General features: G+C 44.4%; 1 long non-coding RNA gene across 1 annotated transcript; it reads right to left on the reverse strand.

Annotated features, from left to right (window-relative positions):
* Positions 1 to 2,854: 2,854 nt before the first annotated feature.
* On the reverse strand, positions 2,855 to 13,866 carry LOC134885634 (uncharacterized). The gene is made up of 4 exons (XR_010169795.1): positions 13,753 to 13,866; positions 4,990 to 5,301; positions 3,541 to 4,183; positions 2,855 to 3,441 (listed from the first exon to the last, which is right to left on the reverse strand). It is a non-coding gene; the product is annotated as an uncharacterized LOC134885634 (long non-coding RNA).
* Positions 13,867 to 16,870: the final 3,004 nt, after the last annotated feature.

Raw genomic sequence — 16,870 nt, forward strand, 5'->3', positions numbered from 1 at the left:
CAACTCAGAAACTGCACAAATCTTGTTTGTACCGCTCGGCTGCACATACGTTCGCACACTTGCAAATCAAAAATACACTCCCCTATAGGCGGCGACTATCTGATCGCAGCGCTGCAAAAAATAGCTAGCGAGCGATCAGGTCTGAGTTAGGCCCCATGTGCACTGCAGAGGGAGCAGATATAACATGTGCAGAGAGAGTTAGATTTGGATGCGGTGTGTTCAGACTGAAGTCTAAATTGCAGTGTAAAAATAAAGCAGCCAGTATTTACCCTGCACAGAAACCAGAAACAATATAATCCACCCGAATCTAACTATCTTTGCAAATGTTATATTTGTCCCACCAGCAGTGCACATGGTTTAGCTAACAAATTTGCTGCTGCGATCAGATCTGAATTACCCCCATTATTTCCTAAGTTACGGGACAAGACGGAATGGCGGGCCCAGTGTTAATTTCATCAGGGATTTTCAATTTCGTTTTAGTCTAAAGGGCCCCATACACTGCAACGATATGTCTGAGGCTGAAGTCGGATGTAATTTCCCTTGAACTCCCCCGGGACCTTCCCGGGAGTGATTCCATATGATTTGGTACTTTTGTGCTATTGTTGCATAAGATATATTGCATGCGATTGATGAAGCCGCTATACATCGCATGCAATATATCGTACGGCATACAGTTGTACCATGAGATATATCTGATGGGCTGGATAGAGGGCTACGAGGGCTGGGAGTGTCCTGAGAATGCCAGTAAAACTTCCCTGTGATACATCGCATGCGATATATCACATGCACAAAAAAGACACTTTTTCATCCAATTCCATCCAATTCCGATATATCATTAGTGCAGCACCAACGACCTAGGGGATCCTATCCGACAGCCACTGGGACGCGCATCAGATTGGATACGATCTAAAACACATACGATTGTACACAATTTCCTGCAATATATCAGACGGATATATCGGAATTGTATGAAATCGTGTAAAATCATCCTAGTGTATGGGGCCCTTTAGTCACTTTCCTAAAATTTTATGAAATGAAATGTCACATTTTAGTCAAATTTTTAAATTTCCTCTTAGTCAAGTTTTAGTCAGTGGATCTTGACGAACATTTTCGTCTAATATTAGTCATTGATTTAGTCATAGCTTTGCAGTTTTATGATACTATAACTACTGTCACTATGTGTTTTAGTACTGCAGTTATTTATGTATTAAACAAGTGCAACATAACAGACACAAATGCTATTTGCTTTTACAGCAGGTAATTTATTTTCTGCAAATATTAATTTTAGAATACAATTGTTCTTTAATTAACAGAGTTAAAACCTTAACCATCCTTAACCCTACTTAAGTAGTAGTAGTTGACGTTCACGTTACATTCACACATCAAGATGTAAAAAGTAATCTACAATTACAATTTATACATTCTAGTACATATACATAGTCATACTGATAAAAGAAAACTATTATTCTCTCTTATGACCCAAACTTGTTGTATGTATGTATGTATAAAAATACAGTATTAATTTAAATAATACAATAAAACACTCAAAATATCCAAAACCTGTCTGATACAACTAAGTAGTAAGTAGTATGCATATCATATGCTAATAATAATATTAAGCTATTTAGCAGCTAGCTAGCTCAATTGAGTGATTCTCATCACGACAAAGAGTTGTTGTTGTTGTTGTTGTTGTTGTTGTTGTGCAGCCAAAAAATACAACCTGGTTGATCCTCCGTCTCCTACCTAAGATAATAAGCAGTGGTAGTACTGCTACAAAAAATGAAGCTGTAAAGAAAGTGGATGCATAACATATGCTAATAATAATAATATATATCTATTTAGCTGAACAGAGTGATTTTCAATTGACTTAAATTGACGTTACTACTTCTCTCTGTTGAATTTCAGGAAGGCACTTCTCTCTAAGATGACCCTTGCGCTGTTGTGACGGGCCCTTGTCAGGTCCCCTGTTACACTAAACACCCTCTCGGCAAAAGCCTGTGATGCAGGCATTGCAAGCAAATCTAGTGCCAGTGGCTTAAAATTTACAAATACCATGGAGTTCTGGGCCAACCAAAAGTCCATCCCATGTTCCAAATTGGATATCTTCAGAGATGAGAGATCATCTTTGTATTTCCTTATATCCTGTTGAACACTGGGCTTGGGTGGTTTAGACACTGAAGATGATGACTTGGTGGATAAAAACCTAAATCGCGGTCGCTTTACTTCTGAGGGCACCTCTTCAACATCACCCTTCGTTGATGCATCCCCATCATCTTTCTTTAATTGATCCTCCTCCACCTGTGTTGTGGATGTGGATGCATTGAGGACGTCAAATCTTCTGCTTCTTCCAGAAGTTCACTGATTCCATTATCTGTGTTTTCAAAGAGTGCATCTATAGCAACGGATGTGGTATGGAAGGTAGATAGTAACTAGGTCGACAGTGTCTAGGTCGACCACTATTGGTCGACAGTAACTAGGTCGACAGGGTCTTTAGGTCGACAGGGTCTTTAGGTCGACAGGGTCTAGGTCGACAGGTCAAAAGGTCAAAATTAGTTTTTAATGGTTTTTTGGTGTAGTTTTCTTCGTAGAGTGACCGGGAACCCCAATTAGTGCACAGTGTCAACTCGCATGGCTGGCTTTGTTCACCATGCTTCAGGCAAGGTTCCTTGCTCTGCTACTGCTGCGCTCGGCACAGGTTACCGTTCCCAATTATAGTCCATGTGGATCGTTAAGTATGAAAAGGTTCAAAAAAAGAAAACATAGTGAAAAACTAATGTCGACCTTTTGACCTGTCGACTTAGAACATGTCGAACTAGAGACCCTGTCAACCTAGTTACTGTCGACCAATAGTGGTCGACCTAGATAGTGTCGACCTAGAGTCTGGATCCCATAGCAACTGTTGGGTCAAGAAAACAAGCAGTGGCTGCAAGTGGAGAGAACTTTGCCTCATTGGGAAATAGGAAGAAGCTGAAGCGTTGTTCCAGGTTCATTTTCATTTTATCTGCCAGTCCAAGTAGGTCTCTGTGAGTTGATACAAGAGAGAACTGAGAGAGGTGAGTAATTGTATCACTTTGAAGTGTTTTTGTGTGATCAGCAAAGGGCAGCAAAAGATCTCGGATAGCAGTTAGCTTGATCCACTCACTTTGCAGGAGACAATCCCAGTCCATCTCCTCTGCTATATTGACCACAGAAACCCACACCTGAAGGAGGCATAAAACCATTAGAAATGTGCTGGACCATCTTGTCACACAATCTTTAATTAAAATAAGTCCACAGAGCTGGCGAAGTTTCTCCATTGCAACTGAAGACCTGCAAAACTGTTTGACAACTGATTTCACCTTTTCCAAGAGACAGCCAACAGAGACTTCTTTGTGGACCATGTTGATGACTAACTGCAATGTGTAAACAGAACAGGGTGTCCGCTCCATAATGCATCCATACCTTAGAAAAAGACCACCAAGGACAAAGTACTTTATTATTATTTATTTTATTTTTTTGTATGTACTTTTATTTGACATGTAATAAATCTAATAGGCTTACCTTGCCTCCTCACTTTCCTGTTGTCCCTCACATCCTCTTCAGAATCTGCAGTGCTTATTTCATCTTCTTCCAGTCTGAATGCAGCGACCGTGTTGCTCCCATTATCTGTGATGACTGTAAGAATTTTGTTTTCTTGTATTCCCCACATTTCAGTGCACTGGTCAACACAAGCTTTAATGGAATGAGCAGTATGTGGATGGGAGATCTCTTCGAGACAGAGAAGTATATGTTCAGATTGGTTTTGCACAGTGCAAAGTAACATGCACTTATAGCAAGGTACGAAGCAGTCAGTCCCTTGGTTGTCCAAATGTCTAGACCAATTGTTATTTTCCGTGCACTGGCTACTCGATATTTACTTTTCTTTTTTTCATCTTTAAAATTGATATCGATGAGGCTGGTAATTTTGGTTTTCTCAGGGATGGTCAGTCTTCTGTCAACTGCCTCCAAGAATGAATTCTTTGTCCTCCACTGTCCGGGCTGGCAGACCACTACGACCTATCCACAAAGCTAGAGCTCTCTCTTTAGTTTGTTGTTCTTTTGCTTCTGGATGGTAATTTGAAGCCAAAGCAATCACATTTGGAAGCGTTGTCTGTTGTTTATCTTTTCCTCTGCCTGTTTTTGGTACAGTGATAGTCTCCAGAATCTGAGTATTAAAAAAATATTTTATATTATTCAATATGTTTTGACTCAAAATCAGGTTATATACACAGTATGTCTGTCACATATTCCATGCTTCAGTCATGCACACACATAAACTGCTTCAGGGCCTAAGGTACCTGAAGAAGCTTCTGATTCCATACTGCCCCACTCGATTACTGCGATCTGTAGATGAAGGACTTTTAGCAGTACCTAGAATCTCCCGTAATTCATCTGGGGGTCGAGCTTTTAGTCATGCGGCTCCGACTCTATGGAACTCAGTTCCCCGCACAGTGCGAGAGGCCCCAACTATAGAATCCTTCAAAAGTAGACTCAAGACTTTCCTGTTTACTCAAGCATTTCCATAATGTCCCTTAAGTATCTACATGCTTCTGTATTTTATGAAAAGCTGTTCTGTACTTCATATTTTCTGTACTATATTATGCTATGTATCTGTTAAGCGCCTTGAGTCCTATTGGAGAAAGAGCACTATATAAATAAAATTATTATTATTATTATTAAACATTATAAGACTCTCTGACTCGCTCCTTCTTGTTGTCTCCGACTTCAAACCTTCAAGTAGAAGCATTTCTGCAAATTTCAAATCTCACCTCAGGGCACTTTATCAAATTCCAGACCAACCACTGACATAAGCTTCATTATAAGCTATGTAATTACACATACCCAGCCAACCAGAACCTACACAGTGTACACAGTCCATCCAGTCCACCTGACCCAACTACACACACACAGTCCAACTCCACACATATTTTATCTTTATTCACTTACACATCCGCTACAGGTCATATTTACCTTTGAAAACACTGAAGGATGACATGTCTTCAAATGTCACTTCAAATTTGTAGTGTATTTTCCAGCTATCGTAATTACACACAACACTCCATCAGTGGAAACAACACACTGTCTTTCTTTCAGATTTGCAATAACTGAAGTGTATAAATCATCTCTTCGTTTCATTCCCACTGCCAAAGCTGCAGTCGCAGGGAAAGTTTCTGAACTTTCATCATCATTCGACATTTTATATGTTAAGCTGCCTATTACAGTGACCACCTTCTTGTCCACGTCACCTAGTAGTCCTGCAGTCCAAACTTGCCCAAGAAGACTCTAACAAAAAAAATAAAAAAATCGCATAAGAAATATTTGTATTTAAAATAAATACATAAATAAATATAAAAGGTCACAGTTGAGTGCACTCTTACCCAGGCCACCTCCGCTGCCGCAGCACACTGTGTATATATATATATATATATATATATATCATTAGACACACATATATAATGCCACTCTGGTCTGGCTGCATGTGCTGTGCATGCCCCCAACCCAGCGGTGCACACCTCACATAATATGATTTGCCAGTGCCACATACTGTATCTGTATGTCCACATTTTCATTATATATATATATGTGTTTGTGTGTGTGTGTGTGTGTGTCTGGGCCCTGTGCATGCCCCCCACCGGCCAGCCTCACATTGTAGGCCACACATAAAAATGTCCACATTCTAATATACATGCCATTGCCATATATATATATATATATATATATATATATATATAATATGTTTATGTTGCTGTGCCTGTGCCCTGTGCATGCCTCCCACAAGCCAGCCCCACATTATAGGCCACATACAAATATGTCCACATTATAATATACATGACATGCCATTGCCACACACACACACATATATATATATTGTCACGTCTAGCAAAGTTTGAGGATCCGGCAGCTGAGGTTTGCCCGAGGAGATAGCAGGCTGTGAATGAACCAGATGAGGGGGCTGGATATAGTTCCTTCGCATGGGACATGGAGCAATGAAGAACGTAGGCGGGGTTTGAGAGTCAATGGAAAGTATTTATTATGTACAGGGCTGAGGTAGAGGACCGAGGCTGGAGCACGATGGTTAAAGACGTGGCAGGGGGCGAAGAACTGTGGACTGTGACTTGAAAGACGAGACTGTAGATGATGAACTGTGGAACTGTGGATGGTGGTTGAAGACGTGGCTGGAGACAAGGACTGTGGACTGTGGTTTGTTAAACGAGGCTGAAGATACTAATCTGCAGACTGTGGTCGGTGGTACAAAGGCGTGGCTGGTGAAGGAGATCTGTGGAGTGTGGCTTGAAAGACAAGGCAGAAGACCCGGGGCCGACTGTGCCCAAAGAGTCTTACTGGACCGGGTTTTCCAGGAGCGCTTCCACAGGCAGTAACAGGCTAGAGACGGCAGGGCTGCAGCAGCAACAGAGAACCGACCAAACAGGATCAGGAGGAACCAGAATACAGCAGGAATCCTGGGAGCACAGGCTAAAGCACCTATACAGGGTTGTAACTTGAAGCACTGGCATCCCTGTCCTAAACCAGCCCCCTTTTATAGGGAGAGCTTCTCCTGGATTGGCTGGAAGAAACAGGAAACAGGAACTATGCTTGAAACTTGGTCTGCAGACCTTTTGCAAAGCCACAATGCTCACTGCCCCTGGTCTCCTAGCAACAGCTCAGCAAGAGCGACCCGCTGTAGTGGCGACCCGCCGCCATGAGCGGACCCCCTTACCGCCGCTACTGCTGCCCACGGATCCGGTGCAGCAGCCCACCTCCGTCGCTGCCCGCACATCGCCAAGGAAGCCAGCCCCGCGGCCCCAGCGTACCGGTAAGACTCCGGACGCTGACAGTACCCCCCCCCCCCCCTTTGCGGGTGGACTCCGGACACCTATGTGGTTTAGTTGGAAACTTGGCATGAAATGTCTGAAGAAGTCTAAGAGCATGGACATCCTCTGCATCTACCCAAGATCTCTCCTCTGGCCCATACCCCTTCCAATCAACAAGGTACTGGATGCGACCATAACGTCTGCGAGAATCGAGGATCTTGTGAATCTCAAATTCGTCTCCATGTGCTGATTGGATCTTGGGTGATTTAGGCAGAGCGGCTCTGAACCGATTAAGTACCAAGGGTTTTAAGAGAGAAATATGAAATGCATTAGGAATTCTCAACTGCGGAGGTAATTTCACTTTGTAAGCCACAGGATTCAACATTTTTTCGATTGGGTAAGGCCCAATAAATCTGGGAGCAAACTTTTTTGTAGGAACCTTTAATCTTAGGTTACGTGTGGAAACCCAAACCTGATCTCCTACCTTAAGGCTTGGTACAGCTTTTCGTTTCAGATCTGTATAGGTCTTATATCTCTTGGATGTCTTGAGCAAAGTCTTGTGAACTTGTTTCCAGGCTTCAGTAAATTGTCGAAGTGTTGACTCTGAGGCAGGAACCTCGAGCATAGGCAGAAGTTGGAAGTCAGGAACTCTTGGATGGTAACCATAATTAATGAAGAATGGAGAAGATTTTGTGGCAGAGTGATAAAGATTGTTATGGGCAAATTCTGCGAATGGGAGGAAGTCCAGCCAGTCATCCTGTGAGGAGGACATGAATAAACGCAGAAAAGTCTCCAGATCCTGGTTCACTCTCTCTGTTTGACCATCCGTTTGGGGATGATATCCTGAGGAGAAGTTTAATTTCACGCCAAGAGCAGAACATAGGGATCTCCAAAACTTGGCCACAAATTGAGGACCTCTATCAGACACGATTTCCTGTGGTAGACCATGGAGTCGAAAGATCTCTGCTATAAACAGTTTTGCCAACTGGGATGCAGATGGAAGATTAGCCAGAGGAACAAAGTGTGCCATTTTAGAGAATCGGTCAACTATTACCCATACGGTGTTCTGCCCACCAGATGTAGGTAAATCTGTAATAAAGTCCATAGAAATATGCGTCCATGGTCTTAGTGGTACCGGCAAAGGATGGAGTAACCCAGCTGGTGGACCCTTGGGACTTTTATGCTGAGCACATTTTGGACAGGCAGCTACGAATTCCTGAACGTCAGTCCTGAGATGAGGCCACCAGTAGGAGTGCTGAATGAATTTAAGTGTCTTATGACCGCCCGCATGGCCCATGAAGGAGGAGGAGTGAGCCCATGTAAGAAGTTTTTTGCGAAGATTGGGTGCAACGAAGATCTTCCCTGGAGGAGGAAGTGGAGAGGTATTAGTTGCAGAAAAAGAGGTGGATTCCAGGATAAATTGCTCTTTTGAACGGTCAGAGGGTTCTTCTGAACTTAGGGAGCGAGATAATGCATCTGCCTTTTTGTTGAGGGAACCTGGTCGGTAACTGAGTTTAAAATTAAAATGGGTAAAGAAGAGTGCCCGTCTTGCTTGGCGTGGGTTCAGACATCGGGCTGACTGTAGATACAGGAGGTTCTTGTGATCCGTGGTCACCAAAATTGGATGCTGAGCTCCCTCCAACAAATACCTCCACTCCTCAAAGGCCAACTTAATTGCCAGTAATTCCTGTTCCCCAATAGCGTAATTCTGTTCAGCGGGGGAGAATCTTCGCGAGAAGAACGCACAAGGATGGACCTTCTTGTCCTCGAAAAGCTGGGATAATACTGCTCCCACTCCCACAGTAGAGGCATCAACCTCCACCAAGAACGGACGGCTGAGATCGGGTTGTCGAAGAACTGGAGCAGTCATGAAGGCCCCCTTTAAAGATGAAAAAGCTTCCAAAGCCTCAGTAGACCACTTGGCAGGATCGGCTCCCTTCCTAGTTAATGCGGTTATAGGAGCTATGATAGAAGAATAATTTTGAATGAATCTTCGGTAGAAGTTAGCAAACCCCAGGAAACGTTGAATTCCTTTAAGGGTAGCTGGAAGCGCCGAATCCTGAATCGCCTGGACTTTAGCGGGGTCCATCTGTAACCTCTGCCCTGAGAGAATGTAACCGAGGAATGGGATCGTGGGTACTTCAAAGGTGCACTTCTCTAACTTACAGAATAACTGATTCCTTCGTAAACGAGTTAACACTTCTTTGACTTGTTCCCGATAAGTCTTCAGATCCCTAGAAAAAATAAGGATGTCATCCAGATACACTACCAAGCAATCGTAGAGGAGATCTCTGAAGATTTCGTTAACGAACTCTTGAAAGACGACTGGGGCGTTACATAGGCCAAAAGGCATTACCAGGTATTCGTAATGGCCGTCGCGGGTATTAAATGCCATCTTCCATTCGTCCCCTGGGTGAATACGTATAAGATTGTAGGCCCCCCGTAAGTCCAACTTAGTAAATACAGTAGCTCCTTTAACACGGTCGAACAGTTCTGGAATCAGAGGTAACGGATATCTGTTCTTAACTGTTATGTCATTGAGACCTCTATAGTCAATACAGGGCCGCAAACCCCCCATCCTTCTTTTTGACGAAGAAAAATCCTGCTCCGGCCGGAGATGTAGAAGACCTGATGAACCCTTTCTCCAAGTTCTCCCGGATATACTCCGACATGGCCTGTGTCTCGGGAAGTGAGAGAGGGTAAATTCGTCCTCGGGGAGGAGTCTTACCGGGTACTAGCTCAATGGGACAATCCCAAGTACGATGCGGAGGCAAGGTGTCCGCCCCATGCTTACTGAAAACATCTTGAAAAGCTTGGTACTCCACAGGAAGGCTGGAAGGGCTGGAAGAACAGAGAGGTCTAACTGAAGGTAAACAGTTCTGGAAGCAGTCTTGTCCCCAAGAGAGAACATCAATAGTTTGCCAATCTATGTGGGGGTTGTGTCTGATTAACCATGGAAACCCTAGGATTAGTTCATGAGAGGCTTTAGGAATTACAAGGAAAGAGATTTTTTCTGAATGGAGAACTCCGACCTTCATCTTGAGAGGAATAGTACGAAAAGGATATAATCCCCTCAGGGATATAACTTCCATCCACTGCGGTAACAGAAATGGTACGATCCAAAGGAACCGTTTGTATTCCAGATCGTTTGACCAAAGCTGACATAATGAAACTTTCGGCGGCTCCGGAGTCGAGTAGTGCAGGGATGAGAAGAGAAGAAGAAGGGAGCTCCAATTGGGTTAACAGGACAGACTCTTTCTTGGTATATAATTCTGAGAATTCTCCTAGCTTGACCTCTCCAGCACAAACTAGGAGCGGGCGTTTCCCGGACGTAGATTGCAAGTTTTAACAAAGTGATCAGATGCACCACAATACAGGAAGAGGTTCCCTTGTCGCCGTCTCTGACGTTCTTCATTGGAGAGGCGGGAGCGATTAATCTGCATGGGTTCTTCCGCAGTTGGTAATGATGGTGTTGGTGGAAGAACAACTCTAGGCTTAGGGCGATCTGACCGCAACCTCTCCATACAGCGTTCTCTGTACCTAAGGTCTAACTTATTGCATAAAGAAATTAGTTTATCCAACTTATCAGGTACGTCCTGAGTTGCGAGGTCATCTTTGATCTTCTCGGAAAGACCGCTCCAGAAAGCTGCAATGAGAGCCTCCTCGTTCCAGTTCAGTTCTGAGGAAAGGGTGCGAAACTGGATCACGTACTGACTGACCGTACGCGTGCCCTGATGCAGGCGCAGGATCTCCAATGAGGCGGCAGAAGTCCTGCCCGGTTCGTCGAAGATTCTGCGAAAGGTGGCCACGAATTCTGGATAGTTAGATAAGATGGGATCCATCCTCTCCCACAATGGTGAAGCCCATTCCAACGCTTGCCCGGTAAGTAAAGAAATTATATAGGCTACTTTGGTTCGTGCTGATGGGAAGTTGACTGTAGTTCGAACTGGATTTCGCACTGGTTAAGAAACCCGCGGCATTGTTTTGGATTCCCATCGAATTTACTGGGAGGTGGCAAATGCAACCGTGGAAGTGGTACTGGTACAGGAGGAAGCGGGACCTGAGGTTCTAATGTGGGAGCAGCTGTAGATACTTGAGGGGCCGTCATGGCAACACAGAGAGAATCAAGACGTTCGGACATACTCTGCATGAACTGCACAATTTGAGATTGTGTGGCCTCCTGCTTATTTAAGCGAGACCAGATATCTGCAGTTGAATCCCCTCCTGAGGCCTGATCACCTGTCGAATCCATTTGGCCAGTGCTTACTGTCACATCTAGCAAAGTTTGAGGATCCGGCAGCTGAGGTTTGCCCGAGGAGATAGCAGGCTGTGAATGAACCAGATGAGGGGGCTGGATATAGTTCCTTCGCATGGGACACGGAGCAATGAAGAACGTAGGCGGGGTTTAAGAGTCAATGGAAAGTATTTATTATGTACAGGGTTGAGGTAGAGGACCGAGGCTGGAGCACGATGGTTAAAGACGTGGCAGGGGGCGAAGAACTGTGGACTGTGACTTGAAAGACGAGACTGTAGATGATGAACTGTGGAACTGTGGATGGTGGTTGAAGACGTGGCTGGAGACAAGGACTGTGGACTGTGGTTTGTTAAACGAGGCTGAAGATACTAATCTGCAGACTGTGGTCGGTGGTACAAAGGCGTGGCTGGTGAAGGAGATCTGTGGAGTGTGGCTTGAAAGACGAGGCAGAAGACCCGGGGCCGACTGTGCCCAAAGAGTCTTACTGGACCGGGTTTTCCAGGAGCGCTTCCACAGGCAGTAACAGGCTAGAGACGGCAGAGCTGCAGCAGCAACAGAGAACCGACCAAACAGGATCAGGAGGAACCAGAATACAGCAGGAATCCTGGGAGCACAGGCTAAAGCACCTACACAGGGTTGTAACTTGAAGCACTGGCATCCCTGTCCTAAACCATCCCCCTTTTATAGGGAGAGCTTCCCCTGGATTGGCTGGAAGAAACAGGAACTATGCTTGAAACTTGGTCTCCAACATGGCGGCGCCCAGTAATGCAGACGTTTTGCAAAGCCACAATGCTCACTGCCCCTGGTCTCCTAGCAACAGCTCAGCGAGAGCGACCCACTGTAGCGGAGACCTGCCGCCACGAGCGGACCCCCTTAACGCCGCTACTGCTGCCCACGGATCCGGCGCAGTAGCCCACCTCCGCCGCTGCCCGCACATCGCCAAGGAGGCCAGCCCCGTGGCCCCAGCGTACCGGTAAGACTCCGGACGCTGACTATATATATATATATATATATATATATATATATCCTGTGCCACATTATACATGGTGATGGGGGTCCTGTCCTTCTTACCCGACCTGAAATGGTGTTAAATTTAAGTGTGTCCTCCTCTCTCCCTGGCTGGGTCTCCTCAGTCCTGGTCACTGCTACTGTCAGTGCTGTGCTTACGAGTCGGCGTGCTGTGCTGCGTGATAAAGCTGCCTGGGCCGGCCGGGCTCTGAATTGTAGCTCTGTCACCCCAATCTCCAGTCCACTTCACAGTGTACACAGACGCCCCACTCCGTCTCCGAGTCGCCACGAGGCCCGCCTGACCACGTCAGTACGTGCCGCGGCGTCCTACAGTGCTTCCTGGGTACATTACAGTATCGCGAGACATGCGGCATCCTGACGAAAATAATAAAGAGTTTTCGTCTCGTCAATATTCGTCAGGACATCATGGACTAATAACTCGTCATCATTTTCGTTACGAAGAATTTTCTATTTTCGTTATCGTTACGTTTTAGTCATTAAAAAAATACTTCATCAACAAATAGTTTTTGTCGGAATTTTAGTTGACTCAATAACACTGGGCGGGTCTTCCCTAGCATCCGTAACAGCTGAGTTTCATGACAACTTCCAGAGTACTGCACCACCAAATAAAACTATTCTGTCTTGGGTGGAAATGTTCCAGCAAACAGGGTCTATGGCTAATAATAATAAAGGATGTGTCGGCAGATCTTGAAGCACCACGAGCAATATGTGATGACAGAAAAAAGTTTCACTTACCTTTTTTTTTTTTTAGGCATCTCGTACTTCATCAGCATTGTATGTGTTTGTCCTACCTTTATGTTTTTTTGTGTGATTTGTTATTCCAGCTTTCCATCACTGCTGCGTTTTATGGCACCTTACATATTACTAAGTTGTTGTGTTTAAAAATATTCTAATAAATACATCAAATAAATAGATCCGGTTTTAACTTGCAGTAGTCAAATTAATCAGACAGATTTGTCATCTTAATAGACGTTTTATTAATGTGCAACATAGTTATTAACATCACAATTTTTCAGTTTAACAATGTAATGATGAAGAGTCTGCATTACAAATGGCATATGCAACTATATTACGCCTATGATCTATCCACACAGACAGACACACACACACACACACACACACACACACACACACACACACACACACACACACACACACACGTTTTATATATATATATATATATATATATATATTATATATATATATATTTCTTTTCTTTTTTTTCTTCATTATCCAGGCTACATGCTCAGGGGTGCATTTCCTTCTGCTTTGCAGGACTAGCTGTATGGTTGGTGATGGCAGATATACATCTGGATTAGATTTGCTGAAGACAAGCCTCAAGGGGAGGATTTGACTTACTTTCCCCCCTTGTCTGGTTTAGGTCTAGCACAGATACCTGTGTCCTCAGGGAGCTTAGATAAAAATCCAGAGTCTGCTTAACTGCAGGCAGCTTAGTCTAAATTCAGCCATTTATTTTTCAGGTGGGAAGAATTGGCAGAAGATCAAGTATTATGCTCCTCCAGGGTATCAGCAATGCAGGCCTCGGTCTGTAAATGAGCGCTGTACACTCTGAACTTTATTATCTACCCACCCCAAGAAGAGATGTGAACGCGTCATCTCAAATGGCGTCATACTCACAGGTTCTGTGCCCTCAGTGTCTAGCTGCTGTTGCTGATCTTGTGCTTCCTGCTGCTACTGCTTATGTTGTTGTTGATGCAGCAGCGACCCTGCAGCCTGGTACTGACGAAGGCTCTGTTGACCTTCAAAATAAGTAACATTGTTTTAAGACATGATTACTGCTTAGAACAATGATATGCTATTAATAGGTAAACATTAGGTGAACATTAAATGGATAATGCTTTGTTAAATAATATACATTTCATATATGTATTGTAAATGTAATCAAATATACATTACTTAAAAAACGAATGCCCCTATTCAGTTAGGATTGCAAATTCTGCTTCGTAAGACACCATTAACAACCAATAGAACATACTAATAGGGATTAGAATAAATAGGGAACAGGAATCATAAAGAGTACAATGCCATACCTCCCAAATGTCCTGCTTTCAGAGGGACTGTCCTGCTGTCCCATCTGTAGGCCACAACTTCCTGCATACAGGAAAGGGGGGGGGGGGGGACAGTGCTGTCACCAGTGGCATCGAGAGGGGGTGGTACTAATAACTCGGGTCCAGTGGGGGCCCAGGCCCGTCCCCTACCCCTTACCTGACATTAGTCTTCCTTTCCCCTGCAATATTGTAGCCTCCATGTCTTATCTCCTGTCCCTTCTTGGCCTTTCTCAATTGAACAAAGTAAGGAACTGAGATCCTTAGTTTTGGGTGCAACAGTGCATCTGATGTGTAATCTCTCATATTTACAGATAACGACTGTTATTGAACCTGTATACATTTCACCTTAACTAAATGTACAGTATGTTTCCTCTTCCACTAACATGTATTAATAAAAAAAATATATATTATTGTTATATAACATTAGCATTATGTAGAGGTCTAAAACAGTAGCGTTTTAACAGTGGATAGGGTCTGCCTGCAGGATCTGTGCAGGCCCCCTCCTCTTTGTCAGCACAATAGACTCTGTGTTATAGCAACAGTCTTCAAGTGTACGCAGGTATTCAGGAACATAACCCCTGAAACTATTGTGCATGTGCAAATCACTGAGAAAGTGTCTGTGCATTATTTTTCCAATGATTTCTCCTGATCTACAGGGCCTGCTGACACAGGGACACAGGACCAGAGGCAGAACTACCGCCAGTGCAAGCAGTGCGTTGCACTGGGGCCCGCCTCTGTCCAGGGGCCCAAGCATGTAATAAGTCAAATTGACTCATTACATGCCGCTGTGCGCTGCGGGCAACCGCTGCCCGCAGCGCACAGCCGCCCACAGAGGAGAGGAGCAGCGGCACGGACGGGGGAAGGATGAGGAGGGAGGTGGAGGGGGGAGCCGCAGCAGCGCTTTGTTACTGGTGGAGGCGCTGCTGCTGCTGCCCCTCTGCTTCACTATAGGCTGTCTTCCGAGAACAGCCTATAGTGAAGCAGAGGGGCAGCAGCAGCAGCGCCTCCACCAATGACACAGCGCTGCTGCGGCTCCCTCCTCCACCTCCCTCCTCCTCATTCTCTACTGCCCGGGAATCGTCTGACGCTGCACCGAGGAGCCTGAGCCAGCGGAGAGTAATTCTTCTTTCTGTCTTTCCTCTTTCTCTTTTTCTTTCTTTCCTACAAAAAAGGGGGACTGTGTGCCGCAATGTGTAAAAACGGGGAATCTGCCTGCCGCAATGTGTAAAAATGGGGAATCTGCCTGCCGCTATGTGTAAAAATGGGGAATCTGCCTGCCGCAATGTGTAAAAAGGGGGAATCTGCCTGCCGCAATGTGTAAAAATGGGGAATCTGCCTGCCGCTATGTGTAAAAAGGGGGAATCTGCCTGCCGCAATGTGTAAAAAGGGGGAATCTGCTTGCCGCAATGTGTAAAAAGGGGGAATCTGCCTGCCGCTATGTGTAATGATAAAGCTAAATATTTATCTTATTTAAAACCCTTTAAGAGGCCTAAGAACACTGTACGCTATTGACGAATGGAGTACCGTAAGGGTACGCTCGTTGCGTAACGATCGCTTAGCCGTGGTCGAGACGCTCAAGCGTCACGTTCGCTCACGGCCGAGAGATCACAGGCAGGCACGTTATTGGCTGCCGACTAACGTAATGATTCGCTATAGCGTAGCGGACGCTCGAGACCACGAGGAGATCACCAGCGGCGCTGACGCTCACAATGTTAAACCTTTATATCTAAACCATAAACAATGTAATATGCTGTAAAACCTTAGTGTAGAGATAGGGTGTAGATGCAACCTAGTGTAACCTTATTAACTTAAAAGATGTTTGAGCGTCACCGACGCTCTGAGAATACTTAACACTATAAGAAATACACAGATACCGTGCTTAGGGTCCAACGCCTAATATATATATTATGAATGTTATACTTGCAAAAGAATTAATACAATACAAGTCATACACTACAATATAACATAGACTAACTAACCAGGTAACTACACATGAAATACAATACAATACTATTACGTTTAAGAGAATACGAGAGAAAGAGAAGAGAGAGAGATATGGCCCATAATAACAAGAAAGACAATATGATTGCGGAGAAAACTTACGCACAAGGGGAACGATCGCATGCGCCTCTGGACATCCAGCTCCCGATTTTCAGCAATGAGAACCGTTGAAGAGTGAGCTGGATGTGATCGGCTTGTCTATTTATGCCCCACACACAATACAATTCAATGGTCCCTACAATCTCATTGTTCATTGGACACAGGAATTCCTCCTCGCATTATAACAAAAGGTCATAGGTTGATTCATACAGGTGGGCTGTGACGATTTCCAACTGCTCAGGTGGGTGGGAAACTGGGTTTCCCGCCGCATGAATAAGTAAGTGCAAATAATAGTAAATGGACATAAACTTCTTATGTCCATAACTATTCGCACGAGCGATTAATCCGCTTCAAACCAACACCGGAATATTGCTAATTAAATACTCTTCCGATGGATACTAAACACCACTGTATTACTCCTGTCTGACCCTTTGTATCAAACAAAGAGGGATTTCTCTGTCCATGAACATGCTACATTAACTAAACTTTCAGATTCTATCAAAGGGACCATGATCTACAAAATACATTATATAGTAGAAATATGTAACGAAAGAGTCGCCCGCTAGACGCATACAATCTCTACCGTA

Source organism: Pseudophryne corroboree, chromosome 1, assembly GCF_028390025.1.
Source record: "Pseudophryne corroboree isolate aPseCor3 chromosome 1, aPseCor3.hap2, whole genome shotgun sequence".
NCBI classification, from domain to species: Eukaryota; Metazoa; Chordata; class Amphibia; order Anura; family Myobatrachidae; genus Pseudophryne; species Pseudophryne corroboree.